A 21,947-nucleotide genomic window follows, 5' to 3' on the forward strand; every position below is an offset into this window, starting at 1 on the left:
ATTCCCATAAATTTCGTTTGATCAACCAGAGTTCAGTACTATCCTTTATCTAACTCTGAACATGGCCCCTATGCAGACTGATAAACCCAGAGAATGGGGTCAAGTTCAGAAAGGAGGTGTTTTTCAAGAGACCTGGGACCCCTGTAATTGTAGAAAAATGGGAGAAAAACTAATAAGAGTGGGCTTTCAGTCCTCCCAAAGAGAGTATATTCTCTGTGGCTGCCCGCACAATCTACAGGAGCAACCTTGCAGACTGAAGGTGAGTGAAGGAGGGAGTGGCACCACCACCACCTAATCCAGGCTGCTGGCCAGGCAGGCAGGTCTGGAGGGGGAGCAGGAGACCCTGCTGGGCCAGGTAGGCAAGGAAGAGCAGGAGCCACTGCTGCTCCAGCCACTCAGGCAGGAGGGTAGCAGAACAAGGAGTAGAGAAAGCCCCCATTGCTGGCAATGAAAGTGGGTAGGCAGGAGTTGAAGCCGTCACTGCTGACCTACTGATGCCTCCCCTGCCAGTGCTGAAGGAGGAGTGAGAGTCTCTACCTCCATGCCCTGCCTCTACATGAGCCAAGAGAGGAGCGGCAGCAGCAATGCTGCACTGTAAATGGGCAGGTGAGGGAGGAGGAGCAGGACCTGATGCTCCCCTACCACCCCAGAAAAGCAACTGTATCTGCCCTGGGAGGTGGGCAGGTGGAAGTGGTGGCACTGCAGGTGGGCAGACAGGCTAGTGAGTAGCCAATGGAGCAAGAAAGGGAGGTGACATTCTTCCTCCAGAAGTCTTGGATATTCCCACATAAATGTAACATTTAAGAACATGTTGTACATGTTGATACAAATGGCATAAATTGTTCTCAAACTGCATACCTTTTACAATTCAGAACAATTGCTGTACTTCCTATTTAAAAACTTGGTTTCCAACACAAACTGGCACCACTCCATTGTTATTCTATGTTTTATTTTTTAATGTGTTCAAAAGAGATACATTTCCCATTTGTTTTAACATCAAAAATACCTTGTCATACTTGGGAAGTTACACATGCTCCATAGAAGCCTCTTTTTGGAAAAGACAATGTCTGGTATACAAAGAATAAAAAAAGAAGACCCTGAAGAGGGCAGCAAGAAGACAATTATTACGTAGATAGGATAGTGTTAAGTGTCATTCCTTTCCTGTCTCCAGATTACTACTCCTAAAGCAATTTCCTCAGCCCCATAGCCAGGATTTGAAGAATTGGGGGGCCCTGATTTTTTTCAGGGGCACATAGTGGCCCCAACCTCCATGGCCTTCTCTCCTACCACCACTGAAGAGGAAAGCTGCCAGCTCACTGCCATACAGCCTCCCCCCCTCCCCACAGCTGCCCCAAGGTGATCCCTTTCCACCCTCCTTCCGGCAGCTCTGGTGGGAAGCCACTCAGAGGTTTAGATATGTGCCACACAGTGTCCTGCCCTTACCTGTAGCATGATCCAGCTAGGCAAGCCCGGTGGGACAAGTGGGGGTGGTGGTGGAAGGCACCACCAAGTCGAAACTGACTTCTGGGGCTACAAGATCTCCAATTTGGATTTCTTCCTGTTGGAGGGTGAGCTGAGACTGCCCAAGCGCAGTTCCCACCCTCGCTCGGATGGCCAGCGAGACCAGGCCAGAAAACCCCTGCAGGCGAACATCACATCTCCACTGATCCCCAGCCCCGGACTGCAGCCGGAACCTCCACTTGTATGCACGAGGGTACCCTGCCCTGTCTGCAATGGAGCCATCCGCCCCCTACCTCTGCCGCCCCACTTGAGGGCCAGAACGGCCTCCTCTTGCAGGCGCCCTCTATCCCAACATCAGCCCAACATGGAGTTTAACTTTCAGAACTGGGCCCGTTGTTTCTGCTTGCTGGGGTGGGGTCAGAGATTTCTTCCAGCCCCTAAGCAAGCAGAAGCAAGGTGGAGCTTAACTTTCAGTCCTGGGTTCTGAAAGTGCCCCCTTGTTTCTGCTTGCTGAGGGGTCAGAGAATTCTTCCGGCCCCTAAGCAAGCAGAAGCAACTGTGTATGATCAAGTCCCCTAAGCAAGCAGAAGCAAGGGTGTATGACGACGGCAGAATGGAGAAGGATGCAGCCAAGGCACTGGAGGCTGGTTAGGGGCCCCAAGGCAGGGGGCCGTGCCTAGCAGTCAGGGGACTGTGCCCCCGCAGGCCCCCTCGTAACTACAGGCCTGAATTTCCTCCTTTTTCTTGGAAATTTCTTGCTTAGTCTTATGCTCTCTCAGCTAGAGATGTGGTGGTGCTTTCCATGAAGACAGATCCAGGTGGGCAGCCATGTTGATCTGACTTTGAGTCCAGTGACACACAAAAAATGTTTATTCAAGGTGTGAGCTCCTCCCGCCCCTCTCCTCCCGTGGTAGAAGTTTAGTAAAGGTAGTCCCCTGTACAAGCACCAGTCATTTCCGACTCTGGGGTGACGTTGCTTTCACAGTGTTTTTATGGCAGACTTTTTATGCGTGGTTTGCCATTGCCTTCCCCAGTCATCTACACTTTTCCCACAGCAAGCTGGGTCCTCATTTTACCGACCTCGGAAGGATGGAAGGCTGAGCCAACCTGGAGCCAGCTACTTGAACCCAGCTTCCGCCGGGATCGAACTCAAGTTGTGAGCAGAGCGTAGGACTGCAGTACTGCAGATTTACCACTCTGTGCCATGGGGCTCATGTTTAATTAAACACAATTCAGGCCTAATGCATTTTCTCTGGGACAGTGGGAATATCAGCAAATACAAAATGTATTCAACATGAAAACAATTCCATGGGATAAAAAAACACTATATACTATACAAAAATAACCAAAACAAATATGATACAAATCAGAAAAATTATAAACTTTATGAAATATGTAAATAATTGATTTATAATCTCAATGTGCTCTATCAATATGACATGTGTAATCATATAATTAAAAACTCAAGTTTTTCATCTAAGCATTTATCCAATAGCCAGTGGCATACCAAGGGCAGGGTGGGGTGTGTGGTCGGCTCCAGTGCAGCTTGAGGAAAGCTCTTTAAGGGAGCCCTTGAAACCCGTATCATGCTGTGTCCAGCCAAATGTCTTTACTTTTATTTTTAAAATGCAGTTTTGGCTGCAGCCATTAAGAGCACAGGGAAGTCTGAGCATAGCAAAACACAGTCTCTGAATGGTTAGACTTCCCTTTTTCCATGAATGAAGCAAACTTGCTTCAGAGATCATGCAACCAAGGAAGCACACTGATAGCTGCTACAGTAATTGCTAGCCTGCAGGTCATTTTCTCCTTTCTCTCTTCCTCTGCACCCAACTCAGCCAGATCTTGCAAAGCAGTAGTCAGGTTTTTGTAGCAAGATAAAACCTTTCACTCTCTTTATTTCTCTCTCTTTTGCACACATTTCTTTCTTTCTCTCTCTTTTCCACACATCCATCTTTCTTTCTTTCTTTCTTTCTTTCTTTCTTTCTTTCTTTCTTTCTTTCTTTCTTTCTTTCTTTCTTTCTTTCTTTCTTTCTTTCTTTCTTTCTTTCTTTCTTTCTTTCTTTCTCTTTCTTTCTTTCTTTCTTTCTTTCTTTCTTTCTTTCTTTCTTTCTTTCTTTCTTTCTTTCTTTCTTTCTTTCTTTCTTTCTTCAAACTTTATTAAAAGAATCAATACCAAAATATACATATATTTCTTTGTATACCAAACATTGGCAAATGTAAGAACAAAGTACATTTCCAAAATCTCAAATGAAATGAATATTATCAATTCTGGTGACCAAATAAATAGTGCTGGGTGCACTCATAAAAAGAAAAAACCCAAAGAGACAAACAAACACACCTTAAACAGAGAAAGAAAGGGAGGAAGAGGGGTTAAGGAGAGAGGGGAATAGAAATGAAATGGCAGAGGAGATCAGTGCAATGCTAGTAGAGAAAGATAGTCCATAGATCATATCAAACCACATTGAACTGGAGAGCCCATATTCCATGAAAGCAAAGGTTCCCACGTGCGGAGAAAAAAATGAATGGCCTCGAGAGGAGTCAGAAACAAGTTTGTTGTCAGTTATTTTGTCTAGCAAGAAATATTCCCATAGTTTAAATAGCCATGTTTTAATCAAAGGTGAATCATGTGTCTTCAGTTTAATAGCAATAGAATGTTTAGCTGCTGTAGACATAATTGGGAGCAACTCCTTTTGAGGCTTGGTTAGCTGTAGATCTTCCCATAGATTAAGTAGAAGAACTTGTGGCAAGCAGGGCACTTGAATACCCATAATCTGCTGAATGTGCTGCAGAACTGTTTGCCAGAAAGTTTTTACAGCCAGACAAGTCCATCAGTTATGCAAATAGGTTCCAACCTGACTGCAACCCTTCCAACATGTGGAAGAAATAGTAGACATGTGAGCCAGACGAGCCAGCGTTACGTACCACCTGGCCAAAAACTTAAATTCCTGCAAATTAATGATTTAGATATCCTGCCATTGATTCTCTGACAATGAGAATGATCCTCATTCCGCCAAGCTGTACAATAAGATGGCAAAGATGAAGAATTAGTAGGTAAAAGCAGGGTGTACACCTTAGCAATCATTCCTTTAAAAGGAACTTTGAGTAAAGAAAACATTCATAGGTAGTAAGTTGGGCCCTAAAAGGGGGAACAGAAATTATAGCATGTCAAAAAGTCTTGAAGCTGAAGATATTCAAACTATGGTAAACTAGTAGAATGTGCTAAGTGCAGAACAGCTCTAGGTTTTAAATAACCCTGACATAATACATCTTCAAATTGCATCAAAGGTGTGAGTTTTCATGTGGGGGCACACTTCCTCAGATAGAGGTGTAGTTAGGAACCTATCATCCTGACAGAGCAGTTCCTCTGTGGAACAGACGTCCTCAGAAGATGGTGGGCTTACCTTCTTTGGAGGTTTCTAAGCAGAGGCTAGATGGCCATCTGACAGCAATGCTGATTCTGTGAACTAGGCAGATCATGAGAAGGAGGGCGGAAAGGGTTGCATCATTCTCATGGCTCTTTCTTACGTATCCAGACAAATGATGTTTGCCACTTGGGGGTCATGCAGCAATTTTTTCTAGGCCAGTTTTACAAGGATTCCTAGAGAGTTCCTTCCTTCCTTTTTGCCACCTGCTAGGCTTGGAGGAGGGGTCACTGTCCGTGCATTTAAGGTGAGGTGCTTGTGAATTTCCTGCATTGGGCCGGGGGTTGGACTAAATAAACCTGGGGGTCCCTTCCAACTTTATTATTCTGTCTCTGTCTCTTCTCTTTACTATTGAGCATGTTTATTCCTAAATAAACCTTTATCCATTGTTTAATCAGGTGTCACTGTATTAATTACCCTGCTGACACCTCTGCCCCCCTCCCAAGGCCTCCAGACAGCAGAAGCCTCCATGGGGTGAGCAGAACTTGCTGTCCATTTTAAAGTAAACTGTCTAGGGTGCTGTGAGCATTGGTAAGGGTGGAGGGGAGGGCTTGGAATTTCATAAATTTTTAAAAATCAAAATTATGGTTCCTGGCTTACTGAAGTCTGACAACAGCAGTAGTAGTGAGTTCTACAGTTCAGTTATGCACTGGGTGAAGAAGTCCTTCCTTTTGTCTGCTGTGGGCCTATGCAATTCAACAATGGATGATTCATAGATCTTTTATGAGTTTACCACCCAACAAACTTGTATAGTAAATCTCAATTTATTTCACTATTACAGATGTCTGTAAGGATTCTATGACAAAAATGAACCTATGCCTTCCAGTCCTGTTTTCAACTTTCTCTCCACTGGCAATGCTGGTCAGTTTTTCTTTCTGCCATGTTATCCCTCACACAGGGCCGGCCCTGCCATTAGGCAAACTAGGCAATTGCCTAGGGCGCTGGCCTTCTGGGGGCACTGAATTGGGCATCCCCCATGTGCCTCAGTGACATTATCAGTGCAGGGGAGGTGGGGTGCCAGAAGTTTGCTTTGCGTAAGGTGCCAGACAGTCTAGAGAGGGCCCTGCCCTCACATGTAATAATACTTGCTGACATACTGAGTAGATCTCAAAATTTAGAACAAAATCAAAAATCTTGATCAATACTTGCAGTATTTCTGTTATTTCAGACAAAAACCACAATATAAAACTGAATCACTCAATTATTTCCACAAGCTAAGTAAGGAATATTTCTTAGCTTCCTTATCTTCTATCAACTTAAATAAATTTAACTCTACTGGCACTTTCCCTTCTCTGAGGTTTTAATTCACATATCAACTGACAGATCTCCTTTGTTTTTCTCTGGCCATTCTTGTCTTGCAAAGAGTTTTGTAAGATTGTTTAGTTTGGTTTGTTTCCATTCCTACTAGCAAGTTTATCCTAATTTCCCAAATAAGGCACTGAGACCCAGTACCACTACAGTGCCATCCTAAACAGATAGATCAAAATGGGTAGTGTGTTAGGCTGTCTGTAGCAGTAGAAGAAAGTAAGCTGCTACTGGACTCTTATGCTTTTCTAATCCCAAACAGAGTTAAACCTATTGCTTTCAATGGACTCAGAAGGGTTTAAATCTGTTTAGGACTGAACTACTAGTCTTTAAGCATTCTGAGTCTATTACCCACTTGCCACTTAACCTGGGAGATTTCCATTGGTTTTATTAACAGTGATCTGGAACAAGTAGCTTGTGGAATGTAACTGGAATGACTTTCACACCAGCAACACAGCCAAATTTTAGGTCAATATTGTATGTTTTTTATTTAAAATGTTTATCACACTTTTCCTAGAAAGCTCCAGGCAGTCATTCAAACAACTTTCCAGGGAATCCTGGAATTCCTTGGAAATATCTTTGGTGTTCCAAACTGAGAACATCAGTAATGGCAGATGAATTTTCCTGATAGTTTCCCTGCCACTTGCAAACCTCCCTGGCAATCTAAAATCACTAGATGATCTTGGGAGTGCTCTAAGCACAAACAGAAAGTGGGACAGATGGTTGATTTTAAAGGTGCTACTGGACTCCAACTTTGTTCTAGAAGGACATGAAGGCAGTCAAAGAGAGCAGTTCTGCCTCATGACAGAACAAGACCCACACAGTTACCGAAGGAAAGATGGCTCTTCCTCTGAACAATGATGACTTCTCCAGTGAATCGGTGTGAGAATTACCCTTGTCAATTATTCTTTTTTAAACAAACAGTTCATCTGCCTCTTCTATTAACACAAACCATGTCATTCACGTATAATGGCCCAATAAGACAGATTAAAAATTAAGTTACAGAACAATGAGACACTTATTCTGTTAATCAATACAGTTCCAGTACCAACATTTGCTGAACATGCAGATATTGGAGGTAGTGTCAGGAAAAAAGCTACATTAATTATGATTCAGCAGGGGAATGTGCAAAGGTAAATAGATTCTGATTCAGAGAATTCTTCTGTTTTTCCCATTAACAACCAGGTCAAGATGAAAATATGGGGCCAATGTAGTGTAGTGGTTACAGTGCTAGCCCAGGATCTGGGAGACTTAGGTTTGAATCCTATTCTACCATGGAAGCTCACTGAGTGACCTTGAGCTAGTCACATACTCTTTGCCTAACCTACCACACAAAATTGTTGTGAGGATAAAATGGAGGAGACAAGAAGAATGTCATAAAAGTTTAAATGAATCCAGATTTAAGGTCCCAGTAATTAAATAACTGAATATAAAATGTTAATATTTATCACATATACAAAAATGCATTCATTTATTACAAAATGAATAAAAACAATTTTAGGCCCCAGAAGAGCCACAATTCAGATTAAAATCATACAATTTATCTCAAACATAGACCATATGCAACCCTGACCGAATGCATTTCGACCTCATTGTCTTCTTCAGTGGTCATGAGACAAAAATCAACTGTGCCAGAAAAAACAAAAACCAAGTCTTAGGAAATTTACAAATTTATCAAACGTTCTCAAATCATGCAATAAAAATCAATTACAAAGGAAATCCCACAAAAATACAGTTCACAAAAATCCATTCTGATATGTTGACTCCTGAAGAAATTCGCAAGTCCCAATGGGTCAAAAAACCTCCTTCTTCCTCACAACACACAAGGAGTCCAACCAAGAACGTTGGCTTCTAAGGTAAAAGTCACCTCACGTGATCGCTAGCTTGAACCATATTCCACTATAGATAGCTTTTTCGAAAGTCGAATGATAAACCTTAACGTATCATTCTATCATACTCTTATCAACACCCATTCTTAACATCTTAAAGACGGCTTTGGATTCCCTTGGAGGGGAAAGGCTGGGTATAAGTGAAATAATGTGCAAACTTTTTTTTCATGAACTGTTCAAAGACAGGAAAACGGTTTGTTGTACATTATGCTGTTTCAGTTAGAACTGGCAAATAGAACATGAGCTGAAATGCTGGATGATGAGCACCCTGTTGCCCAGAAGGTGACCCCCACATAGGATTTGTTTCATGGAAGTTGTCCCCCTCAGAATTTTTGCATTGAAGCCACCTCCACAGGGATAAGGTACTCAGATGGCCCCCACCCTTGGAATTTTGTAACCTAGACTTATTGGACAAGGGGAAAGGACCACAAGGGTCACCCCCCATTTTATATTAAAAGAGTCCAAAGAGACCAAGTATAGTGTAGTGGCTAAAATGTCAGACCACGATCTGGGAGAGCCAAGTTAAAAACCCCACTCTGACATGGAAGCTCACTGGGTGGCCTTGGGCTGGTCATACACTTTCAGCCTAACGCACTTTGCAGGGCTGTTGTTGTGAGGATACAATGTAAGAGAGGAGAACCACATAAGCCACTTTGCATCCCCATTGGGAAGAAAGGCAGGGTATAAGTAAGTAGCCATACATATAGGAGAAACAAAATACCAATCAAGTCCTGGGGATCCTCAAGATACTATCTGTCAAGGGCTTGCCTTGGCTGCCTGGTATTTACTTTGACTCCACCCAGTCAATGCTTGTGAATGCTGCACTCCCTTCTTTCAGTTTTAAACAAATCAGTTTCGTCCTAAATGAAAGCAGGTATCCAGAGAAGCAGGACATTAACAATGTCTGCCTTGCCCTTGCCCAACTAGTCTTTTGTCTTTGTTTTGAACTCACTCTAGTCCCCCATACCCTTCCAACTTCTCAGTGGCCCTTTGTAATTCTACCTAAAAGTGGAGTTATCCAGCACCCCATTCAAACTGCAATCAAAGGGTCTCTTTGCCCAGCAATTCAGATTCAGGTACCATTGGGAACCTGATGTGGCCTATGCTATCCACAAGTACTTTCTCCTCCCTCCCTCCCAGTTTGGTGTAGTGGTTAAGTGTGCGGACTCTTATCTGGGAGAACCAGTTTGTTGTAGTGGTTAAGTGTGCGGACTCTTATCTGGGAGAACCGGGTTTGATTCCCCACTCCTCCACTTGCACCTGCTAGCATGGCCTTGGGTCAGCCATAGCTCTGGCAGAGGTTGTCCTTGAAAGGGCAGCTGCTGTGAGAGCCCTCTCCAGCCCCACCCACCTCACAGGGTGTCTGTTGTGGGGGAGGAAGGTAAAGGAGATTGTGAGCCGCTCTGAGACTCTTCAGAGTGGAGGGCGGGATATAAATCCAATATCATCATCATCATCATCATCTTCTTCTTCTTCTTCTTCTTCTTCTTCTTCTTCTTCTTCTTCTTCTTCTTCTTCTTCTTCTTCTTCTTCTTCTTCTTCTTCTTCTTCTTCTTCCATAGAAATCTAACTCCACTTCTCTCATCTCACTGGAAAGGCAAAACATATTTTATATTCTACCTTTTATTCTCCTTTAATTAACAACTCTCTACCCCTAGGGTATCTTTACTGGTGGTGGAAAGTGCTGTCAATGATAGCTAATTTATGGCAACCTTGTAGGGTTTTCAAGACAAGGGACATTCAGAGGTGGTTTGCCATTGCCTGCCTCCATGTCTCACCACTGACATTCCTTGGAGGTCTCACATCCAGATACAAGCCAGAGCTGACCCTGCTTAGCTACTGCGATTTGACAAGATTGGGCTAGCCTGGGCTATTCAAGGTATCTTTTACCAAGGACTAGATCATATGATAGCTTCCTTGGGGTATATAAGATTATCAGCTGGACTACCTGCTTAGTATTGAATTTGCTGTTATCTCTCCACTTTTCTTTTACACCATCCCCTTTACTGTAAACAAAAGTACAAAGTAGGAGTCCAGTAGCACCTTTAAGACCAACAAAGTTTTATTCAGAATGTAAACTTTTGTATGCATGCATACTTCTTCAGACAATGGAATGGGCTACAGGGAGCAGAACTACATATAGCTGGTGGGCAGTGGTTAAGAATGCAAAGTGATACAGAAAACAAAAGTGTATGATTTAAATTCTGTTGCCTCTCTATTTATGGGAAATATGTCATCAAACATGACCCATGTCAAGGCTTAAAAGTCCCAAATAGTTATGTTTCTGTAAGAAGGTTGTATCCATGAACTGGGAGCAGTTTGTGCGTGTAACAATCCCTATTTCCACCTTTAATGCCCTACTAAGGCCTGTCCTTTTCATCTTTTGCTTGAGGTTTTATTTCCTTCTTCTGTCATACAATTTAAACTATCCATTCTGAACTGCTTCTTTCTACCATAATTTCCCTTCTTTTCTAGTTCCCCTGATGTCATGAGAATTGGATAGTTGACCTCCATATATCCCTTGATCCTATCTCCTGCCAAAACATAGTTGCTGCCTTCCTTGGAATTCTCTCTTCTTTCCCCCATATAATCAAGATGTCCTTCTCTGGCTCCTTCCCTAATATATTAAAACATGCCATTGTCCCACTCCATCTTCTAACAAAGCTATTCTCCACATCATCTCTTCTTTCCAACCATGGACCTTCCTTTGCCTCCAACTCCTAAAGCATGCTACATACTCCTGTTGTCTCAGGTTTCTGTTCTCTGACTCTTTTATCAAAACACTACAGTCTAGCTTCATTCCAGTGAAACTGTTCTCTTCAGAATTAGATGGTCTCCTTAGTTCCATGTCCAAATATCTCTCCGCTACCCTCATTTTCTGCCACTCCTTTACTGCCTCTGATGCATCACTGTCCTATTTGATTCATTTCACTTTCTAAGTGGCCATGATCCTGTCTTCTGAAGGATTTCTTCCAACCAGCGTAAATACCTAATTTCCATAAGGGGGAGCTCTTTCTTTACTATGCCTTTCTCTCCTGGGCTCCCCCAGGGATTGTTCCATCCTTGGGCTTTTACTCCTCTCTATATACATTGCCCCTGGTTTTCAGATCCCATGGCGTCCAGTGCCATATGTACCATATATCATATGTACCATGTCCAGATCTATCACTTGAATCTCCTTTTCTCACCCATTGACTCCCAACTCTTCAATTGCCTGTTTGCTATTTCTGCTTGGATGTCTCACCTTGAACTCAGTACACTTTTCATTTTTTTCAGTGAAGCCTTTGATGCTATTTCCCCTCTTTTACAGAAATTAAGCCTAACCATGTATAACCAGAATCAACGCTTTCCTCCTTCTGCTAATCCACCTTCTTTTGTCAAAGTTTGTGATAAATTCACCAGGGCAAGAATTTTTATTTTTCACTCTGTAAAACTCCATTCTCAATGATGGTCAACATTGTTGTTATTTGCTGCTACTATTGCTGCTGCTGCTAAATATGGTTGCTACTAGTATTGAAACTACTGCTGGAACTGCTACTACTAGAGCAGCTTGCTGCTGCTACTGCTGATGGTGCTGATACTATTACTGCTTTGGCTTCTGTTGCTGCTACCATTGTTGCAAGTACTGGTGCTGCTGTTACTACTGCTGCTTGTGTGTCTACTGCCACTGCTGCTGCTACTATTACTGCTGCTGGTGCTACTACTGCCACTGCCACTACCTTATAAAACTTTTGTAGGTACTTTTTTGATGTAAGTGTATTATCAGATTAGTATCTGGGAGACCTGGACTCGAATCTCCACTCATGCCATGGGAGCTTGCTTAGGCCAGTCACAACCTCTCAGCCTAACCTACCTGACAGGGTTGTTGTGAGGATAAAATTCTGGAGAGGAGAACAATGTAAGTCACTTTGGGTTCCCACCAGTGTTTCCTCCATGCTGAGTTAGTGTGAGCTAGCTCACCATTTTTTCACCTCCAACTCACACTTTTTTGTTTTAGCTGTGGAAGGATGGCCCCAGAATAAACTGTAGCTCACAATTTTAATGCCAGTAGCTCACAATGTAGAATTTTTGCTCACAAGACTCCACAGCTTAGAGGGACCATTGGTCCCCACTGGGGAGAAAAATGAATTAAAAATACTAAAATCATTCTACTGTAGTAGTGACTCCCTCTACATTTCCTGCCATTCAAGATGTTAAGGCAGGGTTCTCCAGCCTGTGGAAATTTTGAGAAACAGTAGTAGGTGCCATTACAATATGTCTTGTGTTTCCTGCCCCTCGCTCTCTTGTTCTGTAGCCTATGGTCATGAGCATTGCCATATGTACTGTCAATATTCTAGCCCATCCTCTCCTGGTTATGTGACTCTGATGTCATGTGACTTCATGACTGACTAAAGTTCTGTTCCATTGGCTTCCCTCAAACGCCTGATTGATACAGCCACTAGGACTGAGTGATGCTGCTGCTCCTAGAGAGCATGGCTTCAGGCCAAAGGTGGACTGTTTCATGGTTTGAATTCTCCCAATTTTTAAAAAATTCTTTCTGCCCACAAACATCCAGCACACTACGGAGAAATTGTCCTGTTAGTTTTCTTCATTCAGAGGGGTTTAGGGACTAGCTGCACTTCTGATTTTTGGTAGTATTGCAGTTTGTTTCTTGTCTAACTATGTTGTTTCATGTTATGTTTCAGTAGCATTGGCTAGTTGTGATCATGTTTATTTGCAGAGTCAAGTTCCCGTAGGTGTGATATTCACTCCCATGACTATGCAGCATGCATAAGCAGCAGGGCAACAGGAATCAGACGCTACTGTTGGACCTTTATATCACTCCTAACTCAAAGCATTTTTTCTCAATAGAAACAATTCCCACATTCACCTGTTTTGAGTCTGTCTGTTGATAAAATATATCCCATAACATACCTACAGCAGTCCTAAATCAATGAGGCTTAAAGGTAAAGGTAGTCCCCTGTGCAAGCACCAGTTATTTTTGACTCTGAGGTGACGTTGTTTCACAATGTTTTCATGGCAGACTTTTTGCAGGGTGGTTTGCCATTGCCTTCCCCAGTCATCTATACTTTCCCCCCAGCAAGCTGGATACTCATTTTACCGACCTCGGAAGGATGGAAGGCTGTGTCAGCCTTGAGCCAGCTACCTGAACCCAGCTTCCACTGGGATCAAACTCAGGCTGTGAGCAGAGCTTGGACTGCAGTACTGCATATTTACCACTCTGCACCACGGGGGTCTATCAATGAGGCTTACCTCTATGTAAAAACATGAGAGGAAAGACTAATTCCAGCATTCTGAAAATATTTACAGTGAATTCCTAAGCAAAGTCACACCCTTCTAAGACTATTGGCTTCACTGGTTTGGATATTATAATGCTGTTTATGCTGTTTGCATTGTAACACATTAATTATGTGAAATTAATATTATAGCTTTTTTTGTATTTTTCATGTGTGTGTGTGTCAGTACCTGAAGTCATGTTGACATCTGGTGACTGACCCCTACTGGGGGCCTGGAGAATATTCAGGGAGGTGGCTGAATAAAGCCTGCCCTTGCCTTTCGACTGGATATTTCAAGGACAGTCTCCCATCCAAGTACTAACCACAGTTGACCCTGCTTAAGTTTCTGAGATCAGGCTTGCCTGGGCTAGCTAAGTCAGGGTAATATTATAACTTTAAGTGTCTCCTAAACAGGTTTACAGGCAAGTCACTACCACCGTTGTGACCTCGATAGCCTCCTACTAGCCTGAACTTATCAAATCTTGGAAGTTAAGCAGGGTCAGTTCTGGCTAGTATTTGGAAGGGAGTTCTCAAAAAAAAACCCTGAGGCCATGATGTAGAGGCAGGCAGTAGCAAACCACCTCTGACCATCTCTTGCTTTGAAAACCCCACAGAATCGCCATGAGTAAACTAAGACTTGATGGCAACCCCCCGCCCCCACTGTTTCAGAATATAACATTGATGGTGTCAGAGAGATGGCTGTGTTAGTCTATTGCAGAAGGAAGAAACAAGAGTGTAGTGGCTCCTTAGAAACAAACATTTCATTCCAGCATAAGCTTTTGTGGATTAAAGTGCATTTCTTCAGCTGTAGTTGGTATCTCCTCTCTAGTAAGGTGGAGAAGCTATGTGCCTCCTTTAAAATAAATAAAAGGTTGTTGGTCTTTAAGGTGCTCTTAGATCAACCTCCATCCCAAGGGCCGAATATGGCCCTCAAGGTCACTTGGTATGGTGCTCAGGCATTGCTGGACTGAACCGAGCCATGTGGCAGCCTTCCTGGGGCCTGGCTGGTGCAGCAGCCTCCCCAGGCCCAGGCAGGGAGATGTACTGTGCAGCAGCCCCCCTGGGGCCTGGCTGGCCGGCCAGAATTGCTGCAGGGTCTGGAAACGTTACTGTCACAGTTCAGTTTGCACTTGATTATCCCAGATGGTGTGGCTTAATAGGCTAATGAGTGTGTGACTTAATATGCTAATATTAGGGGATGTGGTCTACTATACTACGGAGTTCCTGCAGGGCTTTTTCTACAAAAAAGCCCTGGACCTAGGCATTTGCCTAGGGCGGCAGGCTGGGTGTGTGTGTGTGCATGCCAGATTAGGCTCTCCCCACATGACTTCAAATAGAAAAACAATTATTTGCATTAATTTTGCTGGTCTGAATCATTCTCCCTCAGCGGAGCACTATTTTTCATGTTGATAATTTTTATGGCCCGCAAATGATGTTATAAATATTTATATGGCCCTTGTCAGAAAAAAGGTTCCCCACCCCTGTCCTAGATATTACGTACAGGGTGTGGAATAAGCAGGTTTAGAATATATATCCACTTGAAGTTCCTCTTTCATTGACTAAACTTGTACACGTTAGAGTTTATATGGTTGGAAAGCAAATTCTCCATTGAAGCCATTGGGACTTGCTTTCCAAAAACATGTCTTTAGAGTATTATCCCTGAGCAGGTAGAATGAAGAGACAGCAAGAGGAGAAGAGCACATGAAAGTGACTGAGCAAGTTCCTGTCTGGACACATGAAACAGACCTCTTATTTGAAAAGCTTTTTTTTGTTGTTCCTTTGTGGACCCATCACACATTACCCTGTGGAGCCACCTACAATCTGCTCCTGTCTGTTTTTAAAGCCCTCTGCAGTCTGGCGGAATTGGGCCAAGCCCAGCCTCCGCCTAAATCAAAGTGGAAGCTCTTACTATGAGGGATCGTTTATCTCTTGAGTCAAATCATGCTGGTGTTAGAGATTTGACCTCAGATGGCCTGCAAAGGGTATAGCACTACACCCTGGCCTGCAGCTACCACCTTCATAAACTGTCTTATTCCTATCTAGGGGAACCCTCAGCAACAGGAAAGAGATTTTGTGTTAACTGCAAGAAGGTAATCTATTTTGAAGTGTAGCCATAGCTATTTAATTCAACTAAAAGAGATCTTTCTTTCTTTCTTTCTTTCTTTCTTTCTTTCTTTCTTTCTTTCTTTCTTTCTTTCTTTCTTTCTTTCTTTCTTTCTTTCTTTCTTTCTTTCCTTTCTCCATTGCTCCATTAGAAGGACATGCTGCTCAAAAGACAGTCCATCCCTTAATCCACTGGAACTAACCCAGGTGTATTCCATAAGAGGTTGAAGCAATCCAGTTTCAATCAGTTTTACATACTTTACATAAATCAGCCTTACTGATTTACATACTTCAGCCTAAGCCCCTGCAGCATCCTCTTCCGTGTGTCAAATATGGCCCATGTAAGAAGTTAATCACATCTACAGTGGTACATTCATATTTAGTGTCAGCAAGAATCAGACCAAATATGAATAATTCCCATTGGCCTCTTCAGGACTAAAGAGGGTTGAATTCAAAGACTGGTTGGGATCAGTCCAGTTCCAATGGAGTTTTGGACCAATCAGCCAGTCTGGAAAACAAAATAAATGTGATGATGTACAGCATGTGTGTGTGTGTCTGTGTTGGATTCTCCTCCTCCCCTTTCTCTCATTGGTAGTCTGACAATTGCATGGTACTTTCACTTCTAGAAAGGCATCCATCTCCTTTAAAATATGATCCAGTGCAGACCTGATATGCAATTAAAATGCGTATGAACAGACTTCAGAAACAGAATGTAAATTTATGGAACTTGTTTTTATGCTTCCACCAACCATAGAATAAACTAGATGGCTTTTAAACACTCCAGCCTGGTAAATTACTCTCCTCCCCATCTTATTTTATTGAGTGGTAAGATCTTCTTGCATTATTAGTGCTATGGTTTCTTAGGTCAACATTGTAAGATAATAAATATGACCCTGAATTAAGATATTTTGATATACAGTCAGAGCTTTTGCTTTGTTTAAAACAACATCATATGCACTGAATCTTCTAGTTTAGTTTTTTTAATGACAGGGGGGGGGGGGGAACGTTCACATCTATAAGTCCAAGGCACTGAAATACTTTGAAAGTAGAATAAAGAGCACATCACAGCAGTGATTTATAACTATAGCCCAGACCACCTGCTTTTATAATCATCTTATTATTCCTTTTCCCTATTATTAAGATTTGCCTCATTTTTAAAACTCTCTGAATTTAGCATAATAATTGTCCATAACCAGACATCTTAAGTATACCAACAAGGAGTAACTTCAGCAAGGAATACTGGAGCTGGTCAATTGACTGTCTTATACTGGAAAATAAAAATGAAGGACAAGATGTGAGAATTGTTTACTTCCCCCTCCCCCAGCATCCATTTGATGCAGGGATGTATGTTTGTTAAAAAAATATGTCTGATAAACTGTCATGAAGAAGAAAATAATCTCTTTTACACTACCATTTAAAAAGTGATAGTGCACAATCCAGCCAAAATTAACTGCTTCTTCCTCTGTTAAATCAATTTACAGTGCAATTCTAAGCAGAAGTGCCTTTCTAAACCCATTGACTTCAAAGGATTCAGAAGGTTGCAGCTCTGTTTAGGATGATGTAGTTCATCCTGCCCCTAACTGGCCTATGGGATTTTTAAATGCAAAGATTGTGCTCATGTTGCTTATTCCCCACACTGAGTTAGACCGAAGTTTAAACCAGTTCTATTCAATTGGTTTTGTGATATTAATCTGATTTAAATCCCACCGCTTGAGCTCTTTGACATTGGTTTGTGCGTCTGTATAATTTTCAGCAGTTTCCCCAGACTGACAGGTACATCTAATGTTCTTCAATGTGGTCACTGCTTAAAAGAGATATAATAGATGGTATTGTATTTCAAATATATAAAACAGAAATGCAGAACTCTGCTTTATCCAAATTGACTATGTCAGAGTGAAGTAATCCGATCACATAATCTGATAATTTACAAAATCAGTCCAGGCTCCCCCCCCCCCCTTTCTATGTTCATTCAATATCTCTCAAAGTAAATGTTGTACAAATTTGTCAGATTTAGCATTTGTCGGATTCCCGGCAGGAGTACTGTTTTCCTGTTGTGTCCAAAACCAGCTATTTCTGGGGCAGTCAAGTAATTCTGAAAGATCCTGATGTGATATAGCTGCTGTGCAGGGAACTGGATTCATGTAAACAAACATTCATGAATGTGGGTTGCCTCCTGTACTACCAGCTCCTATTCTGTTTACTTACTTTTACAATTTACTTCCTAAATACCGTAATTAAAGAATAAATGTTCTGATGACTTCCTTCATTGCAGTGTTTTTACTTCAACAGTGTAATCAAAATGCTCTTAATAAAACAGTGATAATTGCATCTTTATAGTTAACAGCATCCATTAACAAATTAGCCTTTTTTGCTTTGCTAATCGTTGAAAAGGAAAAACTTAAATCGCCTTAGAAATCAAGCGTTTTCAGCTGTACTGTTTGGGGTTTGCTATTTATATTTGTTGTTTTTGAAAACGATGGGAAGGGAAGAAAAATCCAAAACAAGTTATTGATTCAGATAATAAAATATACCGTTCAGCGTCATGAATCCTTTGGTAAATGCGTTAATCTGGTGAATGAGCATTCCTACATTAGACCAAGGCACGCGCCAATGAATTGTGTTCAAACATGAAAGAACACTTTACTAAAAGGAAGGGTTGATTTACAGGTTTTAAATTACTCAGACTTGCATTTTTGTGTATACTCTTGGGAGACAGAAAAGTAATCTTTCTTTATTTGGCTGTGTTTGAAATATTTTCGTGTGGCCTTTCCAAAGTTCAAAATATTTTAAAACCCCAACAAATGAAAAGCCCTCTAATAATACAAACCCGTGAGTGTTATTAACATTACAGTTGCCTTTCTAGGTAGTTTTCTCTATCAAAGTAAGTCACGTGTATGATGACGTTCTCATATTGGTCTGTCCTTCCCTTGGGAGTGACCCTAGAGCTTCTCTCAGACATCTTCCCTCCTGGATTCCCATGACGCAACGACAATGACGCGAGGAATGAAGACATTTGGCTCTGAATGCCTCAGGCGAACCTTCATAGAAGTGCATTTTCAAAAGCGGAGGAAGAAGATTGCACCTTGGAACAAACCTGAAGTGAATTCAGTTAATGAAATTGAGTGAATCGCCACTCTGACCTTAAGAAACCTCACTTGGTTGGTGTGGTGACCCCCATCCCGGAGGAAAGGTGGAGCGCAAACTTACTCAACAAAAACAAACACATCTCCGATATGCGTTTTAAAATCAGCCCCATTAGCTGTATAGTCCTATCCTAAACACAGTCCCTTCTATGTCTGTTGAAATCAATGGGCTTAAACGGGTATGTCTCTCTTTAGGGTGCCGCCCAATCTGGGCTGTCAAAAGCAAACGGAGAACCCCGGTGACTACAGAAAGGTGGTAAAGGGACCATAAGCCTTGTGGGGGTGTTTTTTTTTTTTAAGGGGGGCAATCACTATCAAAGTGAAGAACAGCCTCTTGGGATCGCCTTCCTGCTTTTCTTTCAAGCCTTAGATCAAGTCGGAGAGGAGCTTTTGGACTTCGGCTTTTGGGAAAGGTCAAGGCGAGCTCTGCTGCGGTTTGATCTTCTTCGGTATTTTATAGGCAGTGACCAGACACTTTCATTTCGGCGCACACTTGAAACCGGCCTTCAGGACAGGGGTTGGGGGCTGGAGACTTATCGCCTCGCTTCATCTCGCTATATAATGTAAAGCCCTTGAGGTCAGGGAGCAGCCCTGGTTAAAATCATGCTCGGAGAAGGTCGTGGCAAGAGGGATACGGCCAGGATCTGCCTCCTCCTCCCTCCACCCCTGCTTCTCCCAGAGTACCACTTTGGGAATCTGAGCTGTCCTCGCACACGTCCTCTCCTTCCCTAGAAGCACTTGGCTAGGGGCTTTAGGAGACCGCCCGTCGCTTGCTGGTGAACCAGTCGGTGGGCAACAGAAGAGAAGCCACTCCTGGTTCAGAGTTGCGGGCGGGACTTGCCCTCTCGCCAGGGCCCGCAAAAGGCGGCTGAGGACGAGACAACTAGCGCTGGGACGGCCGAGGTTAGTTTCAATCGGGAATGTTCTTATCTGATGATGCTATGGCTGCTTTAACACCCCCATCCCCAGTATAGCTTATACAGAAAGAACTCCTGTCACATTTCACGGCGCCTACTCGAGGTCCCTTCATCACCATTCATGAAGGATCGTTTTTGTCACCCTCCTCCAGTGCTTGGACCACAAATATGCGGATCCACAAATACCGGGATCCCTGGAGACCAATTCACCAGTCCTCACCTTCGCGTTGCGTATTTGGTTGCAGCCGGAACGACTGCCGCTAAGGCGCATCCCGAGCAGGAGGTGAAAGACCGCAGCTTCCCTTTCACAGCCCGGCGCCCACTGCGAGCGCTCTGGAGCTGGAGCTCCGGCCCGGGATCTGGCCAGGAAGGCCTACCGCGAGAAGACACCCCCCCCCCCCACGCCGCCGCTTTCTCCAGCCTCAGACAAAGGAGCGCGGAGGTGTTACCAAGGCCCGGGGGGGATTCATTAGGCTCGGCATTAAGACCAGCAGTTTCAGGGAGCTCCTAAGCCCCGAGAATCCTCCGGCTCCAGCCTCCTTTCAGCTGCCGCAGCTGCCCTCCCTCTGCCTCGGAGACCAGGAGAGTCGCTGTCCGCCACAGCCTCCTCCTCCTCCTCCTCTCACGGCTTTAAACAGCCCCCAGATCCCCCCAATCTCCAGCAAGTAAACTTCCTCCTTTGGTTCTCCCGCGCATGACTGGAGGCGGACCCCCCCCCAACAAGAAACTCCTCCTCCTCTCTCTCTCTCTCTCTCCAGATGGTCCTCTTCTTCCAACAGTTAGCCGGGCGTAAAGAGGGAAGGGTATGGGTGGGAAGGATGGAGAGGGTTTCGAGATATCCGATTCCTAGGTGTCTGGAGGAGAAAGAAAAGAAGGTAAGGTTCTTACTCGCTTTCTGCCCTACTGTGGTCCCTCTTCTGGGAGGAAACAAGACCGTCGCTCTAAGAGAGCAGCAAGCGAAAGAAGAAGAACCTCCTCCCCTCCGACCTCTGCCCCTTTCGGTTTAGTCAATCCCAAGCGACAGCCACAAGGAAATAAATCCTATTACACTTCGTGGAAACTCATGTATGACATACACAGGATAGGATTCCTTCGGTTGCAAAGAGCTAGTCAGGGTGAAACTGGGGTGCTAATCGTTAAAGAGGCTTTGGAGTTCATACCGCAGTCACAGATGGATCCACATTTCCAGCCGTCACTGAAAGAACCAAGCATATATTTTATATTATTCTTTTACTATTCCCTATCCACAGCCCACTTCAAGCATATCACTGGCATTAAACCGCGATCCTAAAAGTCTTTGTTTGGACAGGGCCTGCAACGCGTTTAGGATTGGAGTGCTGGCCCCCTGGGCTGCAGCTAGGGGGGCGCCAAGATCCTAAACAGAAACGGAGTTCTGATTTTAGCAAGGCGCCATCCACTGCTGTCAATGCCAAACTGGGAAGAAATACATCGCACCCTTTTAACTAGCCCTTTAGGTATTTATAACCCGCTTTGCTCCCTAATGGAGACCCAAAGTGACTGACAACATCCTTTTCTCCCCTTCCATTTTTATCATCACAGCAGCAAGTAGGTTAAACTGAGCGTGACTGGCCCAAGGTCACCCTGGAAGAAAGAATGAGCATTCGAACCTGGGTTCCGCATTTCTTCGTTCATCTTTCCAACCACCGCGCCCCACTACCTAATAGTTAGGTCCTACTGTGAGAACAATTAAATTACATCCCCTTAGCAGTAGGGAGAGGCTATGCTTACCATGGATTTGTCCGTTCACTTCCACAACATACGTGTTTCTGTTCCTCGGAAGTAACTCGTTGATCCTGGCGCTGGTAAGGGATCTGGGATTTCTCTGCTGGTCTGCTAACCATCATAACTAGGTATCTTTCTCCCGTTCTCCCTGCAGGTATTAGAAAATCGGAGGGATACTTGCCGTTATAAGTGTTGCTATTCTCGCTTCCTTTTGTACCTTGCACAAACCCTCAAAAATCCCCATAAATTCTTTACCAGAATGGAAAACATTATGGGTATGACGTCGGTAAAAGCAACGTGACCGACATTCCTTGAAAATAAGGGTAATCGAGTTACCAGTGAAGGCTAAAGCATTTTTTAAAAAACTACTACTGTTAAAGATCAAGAATATTTTTGATGATGAATAAGTACATGAACAGACATTCCAGGTAGACATGCACCTATCAAACCGTGCCTGTTTTATTCTGAAATTTGAAGAATGTTGTATATACAGCCGACATGCTTATTTCTGACTAGCAGAATCCTTTAAAGCCACTTCGGTTAGGAGTCCTGCCTGTGGAAAGAAAACAAAATATAAAATATCATTTGAAGCAAATGATCCGTTGGAATTATAAGATAAGAAGGTAGTGAGGAGAAAATGTACAGTCAAGAATCGATGCATCTGTCTCCTTTGCTAGTAATTCTAGAG

This window comes from Heteronotia binoei, chromosome 10, assembly GCF_032191835.1.
Source record: "Heteronotia binoei isolate CCM8104 ecotype False Entrance Well chromosome 10, APGP_CSIRO_Hbin_v1, whole genome shotgun sequence".
NCBI classification, from domain to species: domain Eukaryota; kingdom Metazoa; phylum Chordata; class Lepidosauria; order Squamata; family Gekkonidae; genus Heteronotia; species Heteronotia binoei.